The following is a 20688-nucleotide window of genomic DNA, read 5'->3' as shown; positions in this document are numbered from 1 at the left end:
GTGATTCAACCCCCCCCCCCGTTTGTTGTTGATAGATATATTGTTGTTACAGGCATTTATATCAGTCAGGATCGTTACGATCAATTTTGTAGCCCGTTTGTGAGGCTTGTACTGTAGGGTTATTTGAGCATTTAGGCACGTTAATGATAAATTGCGCTCAATCCGGAAGGGTCAGCTGATTTGCGCTCAATTGGGAAGGGTCCTGGGTGAAGACCGATCCAGCAAGCAGTACAAGGAGCAACAAGAAGGGGCTCAACGACAACAACAATCGACTGTTGGGTATCGTTAACAAGTTTTGTATCCTTTTTGGTACAAAAAGTAAGATAGTAATCTGTGGGGGGCTCGACAGTGCTGCACTGTAGTGACCCTTCACCGAACTGCGAATATCCGAGTTAAGCACCCTAATTCGGATAATAAACAAACCCGGAGGGGTATAGTATTACTAATATTATTACTTATATAGCCTATATTAATAGTCTTATATCGTTTTTCAGTGAAAAACAACGAAAACAGACCGGTTTTTAGGGTCAAAATAGCGATATTTTGATCCCCCCACAAGTCGCGATTTTTGAGACATCGATATTTTTTGAAACGGAAAAAAGCGCTAAGTTAGTGTGTTACATTGTAACTGTACTACTGTAATAAGTAGAACCGGTTAACTTTAGTTCGGAAGTGGTTGGAACTAGTTTGGTACCAAAAACCAAATTTTCCCATTTTTTGATAGTAAGAAACACTATAAAATCAGAAAATTTTTTGAAATCTTTGAGTTAGGACAGTAAAAATAGTTGTTCGGACAACGTCCACTAGTGAATCTACGAGTTTTAAAACCCGCTACCCGAAAGCCTTCCGGGTTGCAGAGAAATCGAACATAACGTGTTTGATTTGGTGGATTCATCAATCCGGAGGGGTCCAGGTGGCATAGTTTTTCGCAAATTTTTTCTACAAAAGCGTTTTAGATCGGGTCTTTTGCATTGACCTAGAAGAGTATAGGCCTTCTGAGCTCGGATCAATAATTTTTAGGTCGAAAGGAACAGAATTGCGGAAAAAGTTAGGTGGAACCTATAAGTGAGAAATTTTTTGAGTTTACAAAAAAGACGTTTTGGTTAATAACTTTGGAACTACAGGGCATATCGAGTTGATCTTGGTACCAACAGATCAGAGATTAGCTGAGCTTACTGTCAGGATCGGGAAATTTCCCGGAAAAACGAGCGAGAAAATTTCTTGAGATTGTTTTTAGCAAATTACACAAATCCGGAGGGGGTACACCCTTCACGTTTTATAAATTTTTCTGAAAAACCCTTATACCCCTACCAAAAGTTGATAGCGATTGAACTAAGTAACTTAGGACAGTTCTAGACAAAAAGGGAGGGCTGAAGGCACAAGACAACCATAATAGAGTCGAAATTAGGCAAGTGATAAGACCCTTCACCGTTAGTGTGAATTGTCAAATAAGTGCCTTAACTTCAATCCGGAGGGGTCTAGGAAAGGACGTATAAAAGCATCGGAGAACGTATCCGGAGGGGTATAAGCTGAAATTAAGAAAACTACGAAAAGCTACTTTGACAGGGCTAAGGGCTCCGAATCCGGAGGGGTCTACTTTCCACAAAACCGGAGGGGTCCGAATCCGGAGGGGTCTTATAGTTGCTAATTCGGAGGGGTCCAAATCCGGAGGGGTCTACTATTAAGTAACTCGGAGGGGTCCCAATCCGGAGGGGTCTATATTCTGACAGTCCGGAAGGGTCCTATTTGTGCCAATCCGGAGGGGTATTATTTTATTAAGGACTTAGGTAGACGAAAGAAAGACTAAAAAGTGAGAGGTATTAGGTTATTAACACACAGGCTAGGTATCAGTGTCTTTCAATAAGAACCAGACTAATACAAAACAGGTCCGAACTCGGATATTCGCGACACTAAGTCTAAATTAAAAAGAGCGTGATTCATTGGTGTGGATTGAAACATAAGACGTTTTTGGGAAAAGTGACTGCCCTGAGGATTTTAGTAGGTCTAGCTCGGGCAGTCCGAAGGCAGATAGGTAACACAGTACTCGGTGGGTGCAATAGACGCCCACTTAAGAAAATTACTGCCTTCAAAGTTTTGTCTGTTTGGTGCGGCACCGAGCAGGGAAAGCTTTTTCTTTAAAAGACAGGTTCGACTATTGTACTGCGACCGACTAAGAGTACAAGACACCTACGTTTTTTTTATATATACATTCATATTGTGTCAAAATAAATTATTTGTTTTTGATTTTAAATCAACGTAAACTGTGCTTGATTGGGTAGTGAATACACTATCTTTTAAATTGACTGATAACATCATATTGTGCTAGTTTCCAGATCTTTGGACCGATAATCGGTTAGTGTGAATAAATTTTATACAAACTGTACTCTGACAACACAGGGATTCGTGGTCACTATTTAATAGAATCTGGTGAAATTTATTGTGTTGTGTCATTATTATTGTTAATAAAACTATAAGGTCTCTAGCAATTGAGTCAAGAGTAGGCATAGGAAAGTGACAAATAGAGAAGAATGAGTCTAGACAAGTCAAGGATACCAAAACGAGGTAATAGCTCTAGGAAATTCATACCTGAAAAGCAAAGAGAAACGATGACCGATCCTTTTGTGGATTGGATCAAGCGATCCCGGTCCGATAAAGGGGAGACGGTTTCAGGCAGAATGGTTGAAACGAGAAGTCAGAAGACCTCGGAAGAGCGAAGAGAACTGTTAGAAGTGGAGGTCAATACGGACCATACCATGAACGACAACCAGGGAGTAAATGGACTGGAAGGGAGAGGCAGAAGGCTGGCGAGTGAATCTACTCCGGTAGAACAAGGCCATGATTTTGCTACTTCCACCGGGACATTGGATCGAGAGGAGATGTCGGAACTGTCCGACATCTCAACTGAAGTAACGGCAACTAGAAGATCTCCGACAGACAACACTATGATGGCAAGCGGAACTGGGAAACAAGCAACCTCATCATCGTTCTCAGAAAGAATGAAGAACACCTTCGGAAACATCTTTCCATTCAGCATGGGAGGAGGAGCAGGAAACGATGGTGAGTCCCAGGAGGAAGAGGATGAAGAGGAGCAAGGGGACTTTGGATCTCAAGTCAGCCTCAATAGTTCGATCCAGGAGAGTGAGGCACACGTCGGAAGAGAGACTGGAACCATGGACAAATTTGGTGTAGTGACAACGATAAGCAAGGAGGCAAACACACCGGGCCAGTCAAAGGACTTCGCGATTAGGACAAGTTCGGAGCCGCAACCTGAAGAGAGTAGAACCAGAGGGCTCGGCAATGCGTTAATGGATCCTGAAATAAATAATGAAAAGACGTTGAAGCAGAGAGTCAAGGCCCGGATCTCGACAAGCACGAAGTTAACTGGGACCGACAGGGTTACACCGCCACTAGTGACGCCACTCGTGGATAACGGGGCAGCACTAGAGGAAGCCTTAAACAACATAGTGGGCAGTTTAGGAGAACAAAATGAACAGATGTCGATAAGGATGAGTGAACTAGAAAGAGCAGTTCACATTGAGAGGGAAAGGCTGCGGGAAGAAATAAACCGCAACAGACAAGAAGTTGACAGGAGCGAAAAACGCTTGAAAGAAAGAACGGACGAACATATGACGAGGAACTTGTCGCGAATGACAAGAGAGGCGGAACAGAGGGAGTTACGCTTAAGAGCCGACATGGAGAAATTAAGAATTCAGCAAGAGCAGTCTCTTGGGTCTCTTGACACAAAGATAGACGCGATGATGGAGAGGCGAACTCAGGCTATCATGGATAGGTTGGACGGGCTACTAAGCAGCAAGAGTGGACCAAAAGAAGGAGAGCCGAATTCGGGAGGTCCAAGCAGGGAACCGAGGGTGAACTTCAATGAACATCAAAGGAGGAAGACGTATGGATCCACTAGAGGCAGGGGCAGTTCATCAGGCTATGCCACAAGGGGTAATACAGCATGGGGCCCGAACAGTAGAGCAAGTTCAACCGGGAACAGACAAACCTCGAACGAACGACCAACGCAAGGCACACATGCGACTGGGAGAAGTGATTCCGGCAACAAGGGGCATGCAAGCCCGAAGAGGAGTCATGTAGGTCAAGAGGGAAACACTCACGGCGATTCGGATTGCAGGGATGCACCTCATACAGAGCCTTCGACGAGGTGTGAGGACACTCAAGCAGGACACTCAAGGGATGCTACGGCAATGGTCACAGCATTTGAACCCCTAAACAGGTCTTTGGAGACATTCCTGACAAGGTTATCAAGGACCAATGAACGCAGTGAGAAGTCCAGAAGAGTCTTTAAGAAACCAAGATGCTACAAAGACGAATTTGATGGCTGTATTGATACCTGGATAGAGGTAATGAAGCTGCATTTCGAGGAAGAGGACTTGTCGGAGAGACAGGAATGCAGCGCGCTCACCAGCAACTTAGAAGGGACAGCCCTGAACTGTGTCATGGCCAAGAAACAGTATCAACGTGACACTGCTGAGATCAGGGGTGCAGGGGCACCAGGCGATGATGCGCTTCGAGAAGCGGAGGCAACGAGAAGATGAAACAATAGACAAGTTTCTCGATGATTTGGAAATGCTGAGAAGACGCAGCCAACCGGATGAGTCAAACCGAAGGATGAACCTGGCCGTAGCCTCAAAATTCATCGATGCTGTGAAAAATGACGAACTTCGTACGATGCTAGCAACGCATTACACACCACTATCAACTAATGCGCCAACACCGGAGGAGTTGAGGCTCAAATCAAAAGAGTATCTATTGTTGAAACCTCCTTCGAGATCTGGATATTACAAGAACAATTATGGCAATTTTAACAACGGACCAGCAAACCAAGGGAACAATTGGTACAAGCCGAGGGATGATATGGACAAGAGACGCTCTTGTGCTAATTGCAGTTCAACAGACCATCATGTGTCAGCATGCCCAGCTTACAAGCAAGGCATGAAAGCAATAGGCTTTAGCCTCGAGGACGAAGATTCGTCAGAGTTGGACCAGGAGGATTTCATGAGAGGAGTAATTGCGAAATTCGGCCCGAGGTGTTTCTTTTGTAACTTGGAAGGTCATTTTAAATCAGATTGTCCGCAATTCCGGGATGCAGTGGCAGACATCAAGCATCCAAGACATGAAGAAGCTTTGTCAGGAGTGAAAGCCAGCAAGGCTCGACTTTTGAGCGAAGCGGAGGCACGCAGAAAAGATAAACCTCAAGAGCTGGTGGCAAAGAAGATGCAAGTGGTAACAGAGGAAGCACGTGAACCAGAACCAGCAACTGCGGCCGATGACTTCAAAATCGATTATAGGGCAGCTGCGAGGGATGCTATAAATAGAGTACAACAGGAACTAGTGACGAAAGAGATTGAACAAAAGGTGAAACTCGAGCTGGAGAATGAAAAATTACAGGAGCAATTGAACGCCTTCGAAGCAACGGAAGTTGAAGAGGCAAAAGCACCAAGCAGCTTGAGCATGAAACTTAATGTTATCTCTGGTCAGAGGTTCGGTATGGCACCGCAAGGAAGTAAAATACAGTCGATAATCTCGGTGGCAGGGCATCAGGTAATCAGAAATCTGAGTGAACCGTCTGAGTTCACTTTGATGCATTTGGACACATATGCAGACTATCTGAGGCAGATGGAGCCACGCACCGAGTCGAGGGCTGTGAGGGCACTACTAACGACGGGTGGCCCTCGCACGAAGAAACTTCATGGACGCTACCTAGAAGTCTATGGGCCGTATCAAGTGATGCTGAACGTGGATGGGATCAGTATCTACACCAGGACTTATGTAACAACAGATGATGACCAAATAGGGCAGATCTATTTGGGAGAAGAGGAACTCAAGGTCCGCAGGATAGGCCATGACGCCATGATGGAACAAGACGCAGTACACATTGGATATGAAGCAGATGTGACAGCACATCTGCTCGACACCAACGGAACAAAAATCGGAGTCACAGGGCTTCTGGACACAGGAGCGGTCGTGAGTGTGATGCCGATAAAAACTTGGGAAAGAATGGGCTTCACGCGGGAAGATCTGATTCCAACGAATCTCCGACTGGCTGCAGCCAATCGAGGAGCTATCTACGTAGCCGGAAGAACACCAATAACGGTCCTCCACATGGGAGGACGGGATCTTTTTGATGAGCTTCCTGGTGGTAGAGAATCTGGACGATGCCGACCAATTCATCTTGGGCAGAGATTTTGTCAGGAATTTTGACGTGATGATTGATTTGAACAACGGTCTGATACGGATTAGAAACCCGGACCGAAAGTATGTTAAGAGACCAATTAATAGGATAATAACACACCAACGGAACAAAAATCGGAGTCACAGGGCTTCTGGACACAGGAGCGGTCGTGAGTGTGATGCCGATAAAAACTTGGGAAAGAATGGGCTTCACGCGGGAAGATCTGATTCCAACGAATCTCCGACTGGCTGCAGCCAATCGAGGAGCTATCTACGTAGCCGGAAGAACACCAATAACGGTCCTCCACATGGGAGGACGGGATCTTTTTGATGAGCTTCCTGGTGGTAGAGAATCTGGACGATGCCGACCAATTCATCTTGGGCAGAGATTTTGTCAGGAATTTTGACGTGATGATTGATTTGAACAACGGTCTGATACGGATTAGAAACCCGGACCGAAAGTATGTTAAGAGACCAATTAATAGGATAATAACAGACGAAAATAAGGTACCAGTTTTTTTGGATAGAAAAGTAAGATTAAAACCAGGACAAGCTGTAGTAGCAATTTTTAGAATGAGAAATTTAAATTCGTTGAGTGATAGTAAACAGGTTTGCATAGTACCGAATCCAAATAGTCAGAGTTCGGTGATTTTAGGCCGGAGCTTCCCGGTAACGCGAAACGGACTGTGTGTCAGTGTGTTGTTGAACACACTGGACACCACGGTTTCAATCCAGCGTGGAAATAAGCTTGGCTACGCCTTGCCGATGAGGACCGACTATGAGGAGACAGAAAACTCGAAGAAATATAGTGTGAAAGACTGTCCTTATCATGCAAATAAAGATAAAATCTTAAAGAGAATTAATGAATTAAAATCTATTCATAAATTGTTTTCAATGAAATCCGAAATGGACGACGGCTTATCAAGCTGCTCGAATTTTCCGGAACGCCCCTCGTCATATGAACTAGATTCTGACAAACCGGTTTTGCCAGAAATAGAACATTTAAAAGGAAAAATAGGTGAGGGAAATTTTGAAAAATTCCGGGACCTCCTAAATCGGAACGCCGAGGTATTTTCAAAACATAAGGCGGTCATCGGTTGCTGTAATTTCGTCGAACACGAAATCGAACTAGAAGAGGGCGCCGTTCCCCATAGGGAAGGCGCAAGGCGAATGACGCCACATAAATCGGAAGCGTGCCGAGCGGAAATAGAAATGTTGCTTGAATACGACATGATAGAACCCTCGAAATCGCCATGGGCTTGCGGAGTAGTAATGGCGAAAAAGAAAGGGGGGCAGCTTAGATTTTGTTGCGACTTTCGTTACTTGAACGCGGTAACGATAAAAGATGCGTACCCGATACCGCGAATAGACGAGAGCCTATCTAAACTTGGTGATGCCAAGTTCTTCACCACATTGGACTTAGGTTCTGCCTTCTGGCAGGTTCCTTTGCGGAAAAAGGATAGGGAAAAAACCGGTTTCGCGTGCGAATTGGGGTTGTACCAGTGGAAGAGGATGCCCTTCGGCTTGTGCAATGCAACAGCAACCTTTCAAAGGCTGATGGCTCAGGCTTTGACAGGAGTGACCAAAAAGTACGGGAATCTCTTGATGTGCTACGTGGATGACGTAGTCATAGCGACACCGACCCTGGAGGATCACATTGACCGGCTCGATGAGGTCTTCGGATGTATGAAAAGAGCAGGCTTGAAATGCAAACCATCGAAATGTGAAATCCTTAGGGATTCGATCAAGTACCTGGGAAGAATGGTGGACAGGCATGGTGTGAGGCCAGATCCGGAAGCAGTAGAGGCTGTGCTGACATGGAAGGCTCCGAGGACGGACACACAGCTAATGAGCTTCCTGGGGTTTGCCAATTATTACCGTGAATTCATTAAAGGGTATGCGGACAAGGTGTACCCGATGCAGAAGCTAATGCGCAACAAAGGGAAAAAGTTCGAATGGAACGATGAGGCACAGGTTGCATTCGAGAACATAAAGCGGGAACTGTGCGAAGCGCCAGTGCTGGGCATGCCTACAGAAGAGGGCATGTATGTTCTCGACACAGACGCATCGGTGGTGGCCATCTCAGGAATCTTGCATCAAGAGCAAGAATGGAACGGAAGAACAGTTCTCCGTCCCATCGCATACGGCAGCAAGGTCTTGAGTGACGCAGAGATGAAATATGGCGCACCAAAAGCAGAAATGTTTGCAGTAGTCACCTTCGTGGAAAAGTACCGTGCATACTTGGGGAGCGCTCCCTTCAAGTTACGCGTGGACAACAGAGCGTTATCCTGGTTGAAGACCTACTCGATGGATCAGAGTTATATTGGTAGATGGATAGTAAGACTGGATGGCTACCACATGATAATCGAACATAGGATGCGTGATAAACACCAGAATGCTGACAGCCTCAGTAAGAAAACTGAGTTCTATGAAAGATTGGAGCAGAAGCAGGCCAATCAGGCGGAAATAAAGGAGGGATTCTCGTTTCTGGACAAAGAAACTTATGAAGCGCTTCCCTTAACGAGATGGTTGGATAAGTCTGGACATCCAATTCCAGGGCACCCTGAGTTACCTGTAGAGAAAGCAGCCGAGATAAAGATCCTGTACAAGGAGGACCCGGTCCCCTTGGATTTGTTGCTGCGCTCGAATCTGGTCCAGCAAGAACTCTCTCGCATGAATATAAACAGCCTCCCAGTATTGGATAAAACGGTGCAAGTCGCACCACAAGTAATGCGGATGCTGGGTGGATTGTTAGAAAGAGAAGGGACCAGAGATGACCCCGAGTGGACAGCAGCAGTGGCATCGCTAACAGTCAGAGAGAAAGTGAAGATCATGCCGTCCAGACGACAGCACGAAGAGAACGAGAGGGATTGTAGGACAATAGTTCAGCAACTAATATCCTCAATACCCCAAGAGATTTTAACCAGTACTTCATACGGACAGAAAGAACAGGAGAGCGGCAAGCAAAAGAAAACCGTCACCTTTGTGGACCAAGATAAAGAGGGTGAAGTTGTAGAACAAAATCTGCTGCAAGACTATTTGTCCGGGGAGAAGGATAAGGAGAAAAACCAGCGATCACAAGATCAACACCCGGGACAAGTGAATTTGTCCGGGGAGTCCGATATAGACGAGGAAATTCCTGATGAGAAACAGGGCCTGGAGAACAAGGTTTTGTCCGGGGAGTTTAGATGGATGCGAAGGAAATACAGACATGATCTGGAGGAGCGTGCAGTCTCCAGCACAACACCTTCGACGGATGATAAGTCAGAAAGCTCAAGAATGAACACCTATTCAGACAAGGATTCGACCTCGGGATCAGAACTGTCAGAACTGGCGATACACACGCTACTAGTGGAAACTCGGGCGAGAGACCTGGACAGAGAGGTGTACCAGGATCCGGACAGCGATCGCTACCTTATACCGAGCGGAAGAGTCTTTGACAACGCAGCGGATGACTTAGAAACGATAGCGGTATCGAAACGTTCGATAAGCCTGTTGCCGCAGAAAGAGGTAGTCAGGACTGATCTTCAGCCGTTTCAGCAAGAAACACAACCGTTGGCGAAGATTTGGTGCGTTAAGATGGAAGAAGACACACATCAGCCCAACGAGCTGAATAGTCAGATGAGAGTCATGAAGACGTACTTGAAGGCGAGATACAGGCTCTCGGACCTTCTAAGGGCGCAGAGAAATGATCGCATGACAAGCAACCTAAAAAGGTGGATAGAAAACGGTGCACCTGACAAAGGTGACCTAGAAGAAGACAGCTATAGGATCCTGAGACAATACTTCATGCAGAAGGAGGGGAGATTATATCTGAACAAGGACGGGATCGTGGCTTGCAGGAGAAGAGAAGAAGACAAGGTTTTATACAAATATAACGCGATAGTGTTGCCGCAACTCTATCAGACAGAACTATTATTCAGGTCGCATGATCAGATGGGCCATCAAGGGATCGACAAAGTGTATCAGAGAATCCTGAAGCGCTTTGAGTGGCCTGGGATGAAAAAGGCATGCGAGAAATGGGTGACAGTATGTCTGTCATGCCAACAGGTCAAGGATCCTAGGAAGTTGCGATTTCCTTTACAATCGATTGAGTCGTCTGAATTCAACGAGGTGGTGCAGATAGATCACCAGAAGATATGCATGACAGACAGCGGTTACAACCAAGTCTTGGTCATGATAGATCACTTCACGAAGTATGCAGAGGCCGTGCCCTGCATAACTGCCTCGGCGGAAGAGACATGCGACCACCTGATCAATACGTGGATAGCAAGACATGGTTGTCCAATGACGTTTCAATCGGATAATGGAACGGCTTTCGTAGGCGAGCTTACGAAAGAACTTATGAGACGCTCACAGGTCGCTCAGGCTCACTCCACGACATACCACCCTCAAACGAATGGCCTAGTGGAAAGACAGAATAGGACGTTAGTGTCGATGCTGAGGGTATATTGTTCCAGGTACATGACCGATTGGGACAGATACCTTCCACAGGTGATGGGAGCTTATAATAGCACGCAACACTCCACCACTGGAGTCAGTCCACACATGATGCTGACGGGACACGAGAAGTCTTTACCCTTGACATTCTTCTACCCAGAGTATGAGGGAAAGAAAACATCTCCACAGGTTTACGTAAGGGATGTGATCAGACGTCAACAGGAGTTGAACGATCTGTGCAGACGAAATACTCAGCAAGCACAGGCAAGGCAAAGGAAAAGATTCGACAAGAAAGCAGCTGGCGCAAAAGCTTACTCGGTGGGAGACTATGTATGGGTATTTCAGAACGTTATACCACCGAAAGGGACAAAGAAACTTCTAAAGAAATGGAGGGGACCCTTCATGATTACGGAGGTGCACCACGAGGGACGCTTTTATAGACTGAGTACTGGCCGAGCCGCCCACTACGAGAACATCAAGCCACACAATCCATCGACAGAAGACTGGTGTATACCTGCAGACATGGAAGAAGGGGATTATCTAATGATGGATCCTGCTTGTGAGGTCAATGAAAAAGGCACCAGGGAGAAGAACGATGGAAACGAAATCGTAGAGGAAGGTACGGATACACCGCTGGACCTGGATCCAAACGAAAAGATCGAAGCGGACGATGAAACCTTACCCTACGCAGAAGAGGATTGGCAGGATCCCGAACAGACAGAGGTTCCCAAGAACTTGGAACCAGATCTTCCGTTCACGATTCAGACTCGTCAGAAGGACGGGACGAGACCAAGAAAGAAATGCAATCCTTACGGTGACGACTTTGTAGTGGATGGGATAGATCTGAAGAAAGTAGTGGAGGAAGTAGTGGGTTTAGAGGAAATAACCGTGTCACAAGACATTGACATAGTCGATGATCACAACGATGAGTGGGTTGACGACTGGTCGAAACCCGAGGTGGAGTTCGACGATGAGCAACAGCAGTCAAATGAACAAGACCTGACGAAACTGCGTGTCTTAGAGTGGCTGAATGAGATGACATCAGACCCTAAAAAGACCAGCGTTACGATTCAAGACGTAGATCGTGAAAGCGCGAAATACAATAAGACCGAACGAGATGATCCTTCCTGGGCTGCCCAGGAAGGACAACTTCTCATTCCAGCTTCTAACCTTGACTTGATATCCGGTATGCGATCGACGGGGACGCCGATCGATATTTTTGTCCGGGGAGTGGGGGTAGGACTTACCCACACTGAAAACCTGATAATAAAAAAATTGAGACTAGCAAGAGAAACAGGAGAGTTAGAAGCAGAAACAGGCGAAGAACCTAAGAAACCTGACATAGGCAGGGTGGTTGAGTCATATTTTAACTACCAAATGAATATTCAAGTAACATAATACTAACAGACAGTGATTTCATACTCACAAACAGAACATGTGCGGTAGCAATCACCGCAGACATGAGTTTTAGGACGGCGCTAGCGGCAGATTTTAAGAGGGAATATAAAAACGTGGAATTCCTTTGGAAGCAAAGACCAGGGATAGGGGGCGTAGCAGCCTTACCTCCGGCGGTGTCGCAGATACCGGGAAAGTACTTGTGCTTCTTGGTAACGAGGGCGACGGAGAAGCAGCACGTGGACCCAGAAAACCTAGTCTTGTCTTTGACGAGGCTGAGGGACTTCCTTGTGGAAATGGACGTGAAGGAGCTCTCGCTTCCAGTGTACGATCCAAATAGAGGAAGACTGCATCCTCGGGAATTGTACGCGCTTGTACACGTGATATTCTCTGATACGAACATACAAGTATATCTACATAAGAAATATTACTTAAGTATAGGCTGAGTGATGTGCGAAAGAGTGTTAGGCCAAAGACCAAGTTGCATGTAATATGTGATATGTGTGTGATGTTATGTTATGTGTTAGGTTATTAAGATCATGGGTAAGTAGGGGTTAGTGACCATGAACAACTAGATGACGATCTTGGGAATAGATCCAAAGTTTGGACTGTCCAATCTTAGGTCGTATTCCAAAATTTTAGAAACCAATTGATTTTAATAAATTTTAGGATAAATATCTTTTTATCTGAACTGTTTTAAGCAAATTTTAACGATATATATTAAGGTGAAACTGATAAGTGTGACATTCGTGATTTCTTTTCTAGATCCTGATTGATCATTTAAATTACTCACTTGAGTCAAAGAATCGAATCAAACTTGAAAAGAATAGAATGGACAACTTCAACCTGGATGAATTGATGGACCTGGCAGAGGCATATGTAGGACCGATGGTAGATGCGATCTATCGTCGGCTGATCGAACGAGACTTCGCTCTGGAGGACCCAGAGGTGGTCATGTTGCTGACCGCCCTGATCAACATCTTGGGGCACGACAACCGTGGGGACCGCCCCACGGAAGTCCTGTTGATGGCACCATATGGAGAAAGAGGAGTACTAGACCGCCCGAACATGAGAGTGATGAGGTGGAGAAACGGGGCTCTCTCAGGGAGTGACTTGGCGATTGAGCCTGGGTTGGGAAGTTCTAGGACTTACCAACCAGGTGAGATGCCAATGCCCTCTAAGCCTAAACCTGGGCTGACGAGAATGCATCGGGAGATGAACAGCGAGGCGACCTCGTCTGGTTCACCACTGAGAGCAGCTGTGCCACCAAAAAGGGCGAAAGTAACGCAGAAGGTTCAGACGAACCAAACCATACAAGATCTGGACGAGATGAACGATCAACTGAGAAGTACGAAGAAGGAGTTAGACGATATGACGAAGACCATGCTGGCGATGGAGGAAGACCGGGACATGTGGAGAAAGTTGTTTGAAGACTGCAACAAAAAGCAGGGTCAAGAGATCGAACGCTTAAGGCAGGAATACAAAGAGCGATCGGAACAGGTGGCGTTGACAACGGCCATGGAGAAAGTGATACCTGCAAGGGATATTCCTCGTGGACAGTCCCCGATGGAGCTCTTGACACCTCGAGAAATGAGTCAAACAACGGAGACACGGCTTCCAGCAGAGACGAACCGAGTAACGATCCCGGATCCTAGTGACACCTTGGGTGACCCCGTCGTAGAACAGACAGTGAGGAAACTGATAGAGACAGCTGGACGACTGGTCGCTAACAAGAATGCGCCAGGTTCCGGGGTGACTGCACCCTATGGAACGATTGACGATACGGGCAGAGTACAACTCTCCCAGACCGTGATCAGACAAGGGATAAGTAACGTGACACCACTCATGGAGAGCTCGAGAATCCCAGAAAGGAAAGTACGAAAGATGCCAGCGAAGAAAGTGTCTCGTGTAATAGACGTGCAGAAGAATAATCAATTGAAGTATAATTTCACGGGAGTTCCGGAGACAGATCCGAGGGCCTGCTTCAATCGAGCTACCTTGAGCCCGGCTGTGAACCTGCAGCAACCACCACTCGGGACATCTCACCTGATATTGGGAGACAGTTTAGTCAGAGTGCTATCGAATTTGAGGACCTCGTGGGTCACCACGGTGATGGCCTTTGGAGGCGCGACAATTGCCCAATTATATCGGATGGTGGAACTGATGAATCCAGGGAAGATTCCCAATGTGATGATCTTAGTTGGGACGAATGATATCTCCAGAGGATCAGACGAGCAGGAAGCACTGTGGGAGTCAATGATGGTGTGTTTGTTCACTACCCTCTGGCAAAAGTTCAGTTGCGCGGTACTGACCGTTTGCACTGTGCCAATGAATACGAGAAGCCTGACAGCATCAGGAAGGAGGCACAACGAGGGAGTCATGAGATGGAACAACATCTTGAGGAACCTAGCAAATCGAAATGCCGGAAGGATGATCCTCATGGACATTGAGCATGAGTTGAGAGCCATGGATCAGGCCAGACTGACCACGGATGGCATCCACTTCGACAGTATCGAAGGACAAGCTTGGTTGAATCGAGTCTTCCAAGAACGGTTGGAGGAGCTGGAGGCAGAACTCTTTGACACAGGAGTGCTGAAGGAAGAGGGAACGGTGAGTGATGCGGTGATTACCACCTTTGTGCCTCCTAGCCTGGAGACACGCTTGGGTACGGTCCCAGCCGTCACAAATTACCGGCAACAAAGCTCCAGTGAACCAGGTCGAAGAACAGACGTGCAGGATCGGTTGGGAGAAGCACCGATGAGGAGGACAATTCATCCTAGGAGAAGGATAGGACCTGTCAACCAACCAATCGAAGAAGTAGCAGGCACATCTAGATCGGACACTAGATCGGAGACGACGAGTACCAGCCGAGAGGAGAGACCGAGCAGAGGTTCGTTGTTGTGGTCTCGATCCATACCGTCTCCCTGGCATATATACAAAGACGAACTGATGAAGCTGGACCTACAGAGAGTAAGCTTCATTGAAGATGCAAGGAGGATGCTGAATGGAGCGACGCTATCTGTCAGCAGATTATACTCAATAACCGGCGCTAGCTGGTTGATAGCCGCTAGCTGGTTGATAGCCGCTGATAGACTGGTTGATAGCCGCTAGCATAAATTTCAGCTCCAAGACGGCCTTGAGATTTGCCGATTTGGAGGGACTGCCCTCCCACAACACAATGGGACCTGTGAATGCAAGACCGTTGCAAGATGTGAGATTGAACCATGATGAGAGGAATCGTGAAGAAAGACCAGGAAGATTCCTGACGGCGAGAGCGCCGATTGGACAACACGTGAAGATATTTAGGCAACTGACGACACCACCTGGTCATGTGAAGGAGAGAGTGTACCCAAAACTAGTGAACCAAGATGGTGATGCCCAGAGATATGGCGGATTGACAGCGATAAAGAAAGATGAGACCATCTTCGCCGCCTATGACAAAGCAGAGATGAGGAAGGCCAAAATCATGGTAGTAGCGAATTCAGAGTTCGTGTACACCTCCAAGTCTTTGTTTTGGCCGGACGTCATAATGCTGGCCGCAGTTGACCTAGACCTATTGCAATCAGTGTCATTGGCTATAGGGGTACAAAGGCAGACAGAAATGAACCCGATAACGATTGTGTTTGCTGGCATCAATGACCATCTACACAGTAGAGGTTTTCTGAGCAGGCTCAGAGATCCTGCAACAGCAGAAAACGCAGTATGGCCAGCTATAAAAGACATCCTGGAGTCGATGGGTGAAGTGGTGGATGCGACGAAGGAAGGGTCATTCAATAAAGTGGCGTTGAGAGTAGTATTTGCGTTGTCTCCGGGATATGCACATCTCCCGGATGGACTGAAATTTGTTTATGCAATGGTAGCCTTACTTTCGGAAGGAAAATATGATGTCATCATATCAGCCCCGAATTGCATGATAGAAATGGAGAACCTGAGGCCACTTAAGGCTGAACTGCCTGCAGTATGGTCAGATATCTCAAACGCGATGAGAGGATTCAAGGACCACGCGCTACACATGTTAGTGTTGGACGAAGTGCTGGGGTTGGAACTGTCCAACTTCAGTCGGCAACTCAAACTGAAACCGGGAATAGACGACGACCATCGAGAGATCACGGCAATGTCCAACGACTTGTGGTTCCGAGCAATGGAAGTGGCGAGTGAAGACACGAGAAGAAAGAATTCACTGGAGACGAGGGCTCATCTGGAAGCGATGGTGCTGAGAACCAAGCCGGAAGCAAACCAGTGGCTACACCTGAATCCTAGAGTAGCGGCATTGGGTGCAGATCCTTTTCAGCAAGGCCCAGTAATGATCACTAAGATACACGCCTACTTGTTGAAGGAGGTGAACCTGGCGGAAAATGCCGGAGAAAAGACAGCGGAGTTCGTGAACAGAATGTGTCAGATTACTCTGGAAACCTTCTGGACCCAGGAAGTGAAGGGACAGGAGGGATTTGAAAGGACAGACAGCATGCTAGAAGGGTTGGGAGCCGGATGGACCGCGTCCTTCTTGGCAAAAGTTTACCCGAAAGTCTCGCACTATTTGATAAAGGAATTCCTCCAAGCAGTAGTGAAAGTATCGATAGTGGAATTAATAGCCTTGTTCGTGACATTCGGAGCGGAGAGTTTCGTGAAAGGACCGGCGATACTGCTTACAGATGGAATACAGAACCTGCGACTAGATGGACTTCTGACATTTATCGCAATAACTCACGGAAACTTGGGAGGACTAATGAAACTGGCACGTTGTCCAGAGCAGATGAAAGAGAGAATGAGGAATCTGGATTTGAAGAAATCCACGGACTCGTGGAACAAAATAAGAGACCTGAGACACACTCTTATCCAATATCTCTTGCAGCAAAATCGCTTTGGAACCGGAGAAGACGAAACAATTGATAGAGAGGAAGATGTTAGACGACATGTTGGAGGCATGCCGCTATTAACAGATCTGAGCTTGGCTATGAGGACCGATCCCTTGGCGCTGATCAGAGGAGTCACGGAGTTCGTGACAGTGATCTATGGACCAGCAGTCACCTTTGCGTTCCCTGACGTTAAAGTGGAAGCATATAGGAGGTCGGTGCTGCACCTGAACCTCATATCGGCAGTGGACGGTAGTACACTGAACTGGTGTGAGCAGCACACACTGCGGGAGTTCATGAGTGAAGATCTATTGTTTGCGAAAATATCGGAGCCGGAGATGACAGTCATCAATTTTGACGATCACTTCTGTGACCGCATGGGAGAAGTAGAAAGAGGACACATCGAGGTGTTTCCAAAGCTTTGGAATCTGAGACCCTATGACAAAACGAATGGTGAAATAACCAGAGTGCCTCGTCTCACTGCAGCAGCATACCACAAGGTGAGAGAAGAAACGAAGGACTGGGGCGATTACAAGAAGCTACCGGAGGCAATCCCTGAATTCCCTATAATAAGAAGGATGTTGCTCGGAGCAGTCTCCGTAGTACAAACTCCTAGGTTGAGAGCATTCGAAACCAATGAAAGGAGAGTAGGGAATTTCGCGGGAACGATGGATCCATACTTCGTAGGGAGAAATGCCGCCGTGTTACAGTACACACGATTTGCATACACGGATCAAGCGACGAGAAGGCGAATAAGCAACGCCGCTACTCCCAAGCCTGGAAGATTTGATGAGGAATGGAAGGAACTAGGCTTAACTCCGATGAGAATGAGAGGCAGGACAGAATTGCCTGAAGCCTCATTAATCCTGACCAGTGTGAAAAAGGAGATGAAAGTGGGAGGAATATTGCAGACGAGAACCTTCCTAGCACCCTTCGGTTGCGAAGAAATCAAAGTGGTCCATGGAGAAGAGGAAGATAAATCAGCCGGTACATTGCTCATACCGAGATTCCAGGAAGAAGCTGACAATGACGAACAAGGACCATCGAGCTCGAACAAGGATAAGTCAGAGGGAGATGACGGACAGGGTGGAAGCCGTCAGACTGAAGAACCCATGCAACAAGATCAAGCTGGTGGGGAAGACGCCAGGGCATCGACAGGAGGAACAACCAGCCTGGATTTCGATATCTTCAGTGATCTTGAGAATAATGCAGACACGTTGGAAACGACTGAGCCAGCGGATGAAGGCATCTCGACACTGGAACCTCCGTCAGCCTTTGAAGAAATGAAACGGAATTTGCCGGAGAGCAGCTCTCCTGGCAATTCAAGAAATAACGACCAGAGAATCCTCATGGAATCACCTCGGAGAAGAAGAATAGAGGCCTCAGCCAGAGTACCTTTCTTGGGAACGCTGCCCGAAGAAGAATGGGAAGTACATCACCGAGACCACGAGAGTAGGACGGGATGTAAGCTGGACAGAGTGGCGTTCATGGAAGAAGTCTGGACTGTGATTCAGAGCTATGGGACCCAGTCCATTCTCAAAACAGGTCTCAATCAACCCTTGATGAAAGAAGTACTTGACAAGCTTGATGAGTGTGAAGGGAGACTGAGTGAGTTATTGATCGACTCAGCCACTGATGAGAGTGAAGCGAATTCTCCCATCAAGATGACACCGCAGGACGATGAAGGAGAGGTGGTGTATCTGTCAAGAACCAGGAGAGGGACGATGCGATCGAAAATGGTGATTGATAAAATCAATGCGATGAAAATGAAGTTAGGCAGCAGAGTGATGCCGAGGAGAGTTGGGAAGACGAAAGTGGATTCAGAAATATCGATGAAAGCTGGTAACTCAGCGAAAAGAAAACGAGTCGAGGAGGTCATGGATTTGGGACAAGGTGATTATCAATTGTCTGGCACAGATAGAATATTGACCGATATAGCGATGGTGCCACCCAATCTCATGGCGGGGATAAAGTCAACCGGTTATAAATCCAAAAGGAGTGACCGCACTCTGACTGGAGCAACGTTAGAAATGGAAATACTCAGCCAATGTGGAGAGAGTAAAATGAGGGACTTCAAGCCATCTCCCATGAATCATGGAAAGGGAAGTGTTGCAGGACAACTAACACCAGTGGAATACAACCGACTAACCGTGTCGGAGACAGTGTCGATAGATGAACCCACTGGAGGATACATTGAGATGTTGGAATGCCGGAACTCGGCTAGAGGGTATGTAATGGCCCTGGAAGACGAAAAAGCCATGGAGGGTTATCTGGAAATGATGTTGCAAGGCACCACCCTCAAGCAGAAGGCGTATGGAACTTTGGCGTCGTCTGACGTAGAGGCGGAAACGATCGAGCAGTTAGTGAGCCTTCCATGGAAAGCAGTAGTGTTGAGGTATTTCGAAGAAGAAATGAGGACTACGCCAAGGATACATGCTCTCGTGGCAGTACCTTACGTAAGGACAGAGTTACAACTCAGGTTCGCCTGGTGCATGATGGGACTGACTCGCGAAGAATATGATTCAGAAGAAAGGAAGAGATCAAAGGAGGAAAAAGTTTTCCTTATGACGAATCTGAGGGATCTGATAGCCCAGGAGGGAGCAGCAGTAGCGTGTGCAAAGCGGAGAGACGCTCTCTGTTTCATTCGATTCCTGATAGAGCAGATTTCAGTACCTGCATTAAGCACTTGTGTTAAAATGTTGAGGGAAGGCGATGAGCGAACGAAAGCCATGTTCTTACTAGCAATGCTGGATATGCAGCAAAGTAAACCGATGAGGGTGAACATGAAAGAACCTGAAGAATTGGAACCCATGAAAAAGATAGACGAGATCAGGAGATTCTCAAACAAGGAGTTGAGACTCACTAAAGAATCTATGGGAGCATTGCCGACATCCAGTGAATACTGTGGACCGATCAAGAAGAAGTCATATAGCTATGTATCTGGGATCTTAGGGATAGCGTACAATCCTTTCCTGAGTGAAGACATACGTGATTGCTTCTTTGATTATGAGCAGGCGGTGTTGCTAAGATTCTGGACGTCCAGAATTGTAACGATTAAAAGCGTCAACAATTCACAGGCCAAATTGGGACTGGTCTTGGAAGAAGAGGTGACTGCACCTTCAGTACCAAAATCCGACATGAGAGTGGAGTTTGGGTTGGGATTCTCAGATGAATTACTGAGAACGAGCTTGATGGCAGTGTGGGAATTGATGAGACCATCATGGTGTCCTAGTCCCAACGCTGACTCAATATTACGGGCGACACAAGACGTACAGAGGGAACTGAATGCAGACTGTAACCTGCGTGACCTCAACATCATATATAATGTGATGATAACAGCCTCTAAGAGCAACGGAGAAGATAAAGTAGAGTTGCCTGGCTGGGGACCGGAAGACTGGGTCAAACCTGGTAGCTGTCTGGCGGAAGTCTGTGGACTGGAGGGTCATGTTTGTGGAGGTCTGGACTGTGTGAAAACCCTGGAGAAACAACACAAGCAATTGACAGTATTGTTTGGAAACGTAGTGATGAAAGCAAGAACAGAAACGGAACTGATAGCAGATTGCCATGGAGGAACCGATGTGAATCTAGTGACTGCACTAGGATTCTACAGCATGTTTGGTTCTTTAGAGTCACTATTGAATCTAGAACAGAAACATGAGATGGTCACAGCCATCAGCGTAGAAATATTTCCAGGAGTTCTGCAGACTGAGCAGAAATATCTAGGAAAATGGAGGGAAGCAATCGAAACAGAGATGAACATCAGGCACAGCGAAACTTATTGTAGACCATCAGGAGCACGATATTT

At 46.8% G+C, this 20688-nt stretch overlaps 1 protein-coding gene across 1 annotated transcript in view; it reads left to right on the top strand.

Moving 5' to 3' along the window:
- The window catches only part of LOC134851282 (uncharacterized), a 534247-nt gene that overhangs the window by 119857 nt on the left and 393702 nt on the right, over positions 1–20688 (top strand). The window lies entirely within an intron of this gene.

Source organism: Symsagittifera roscoffensis, chromosome 1, assembly GCF_963678635.1.
Source record: "Symsagittifera roscoffensis chromosome 1, txSymRosc1.1, whole genome shotgun sequence".
NCBI classification, from domain to species: Eukaryota; Metazoa; Xenacoelomorpha; order Acoela; family Convolutidae; genus Symsagittifera; species Symsagittifera roscoffensis.
This window is presented reverse-complemented; position numbering and strand designations above follow the sequence as displayed.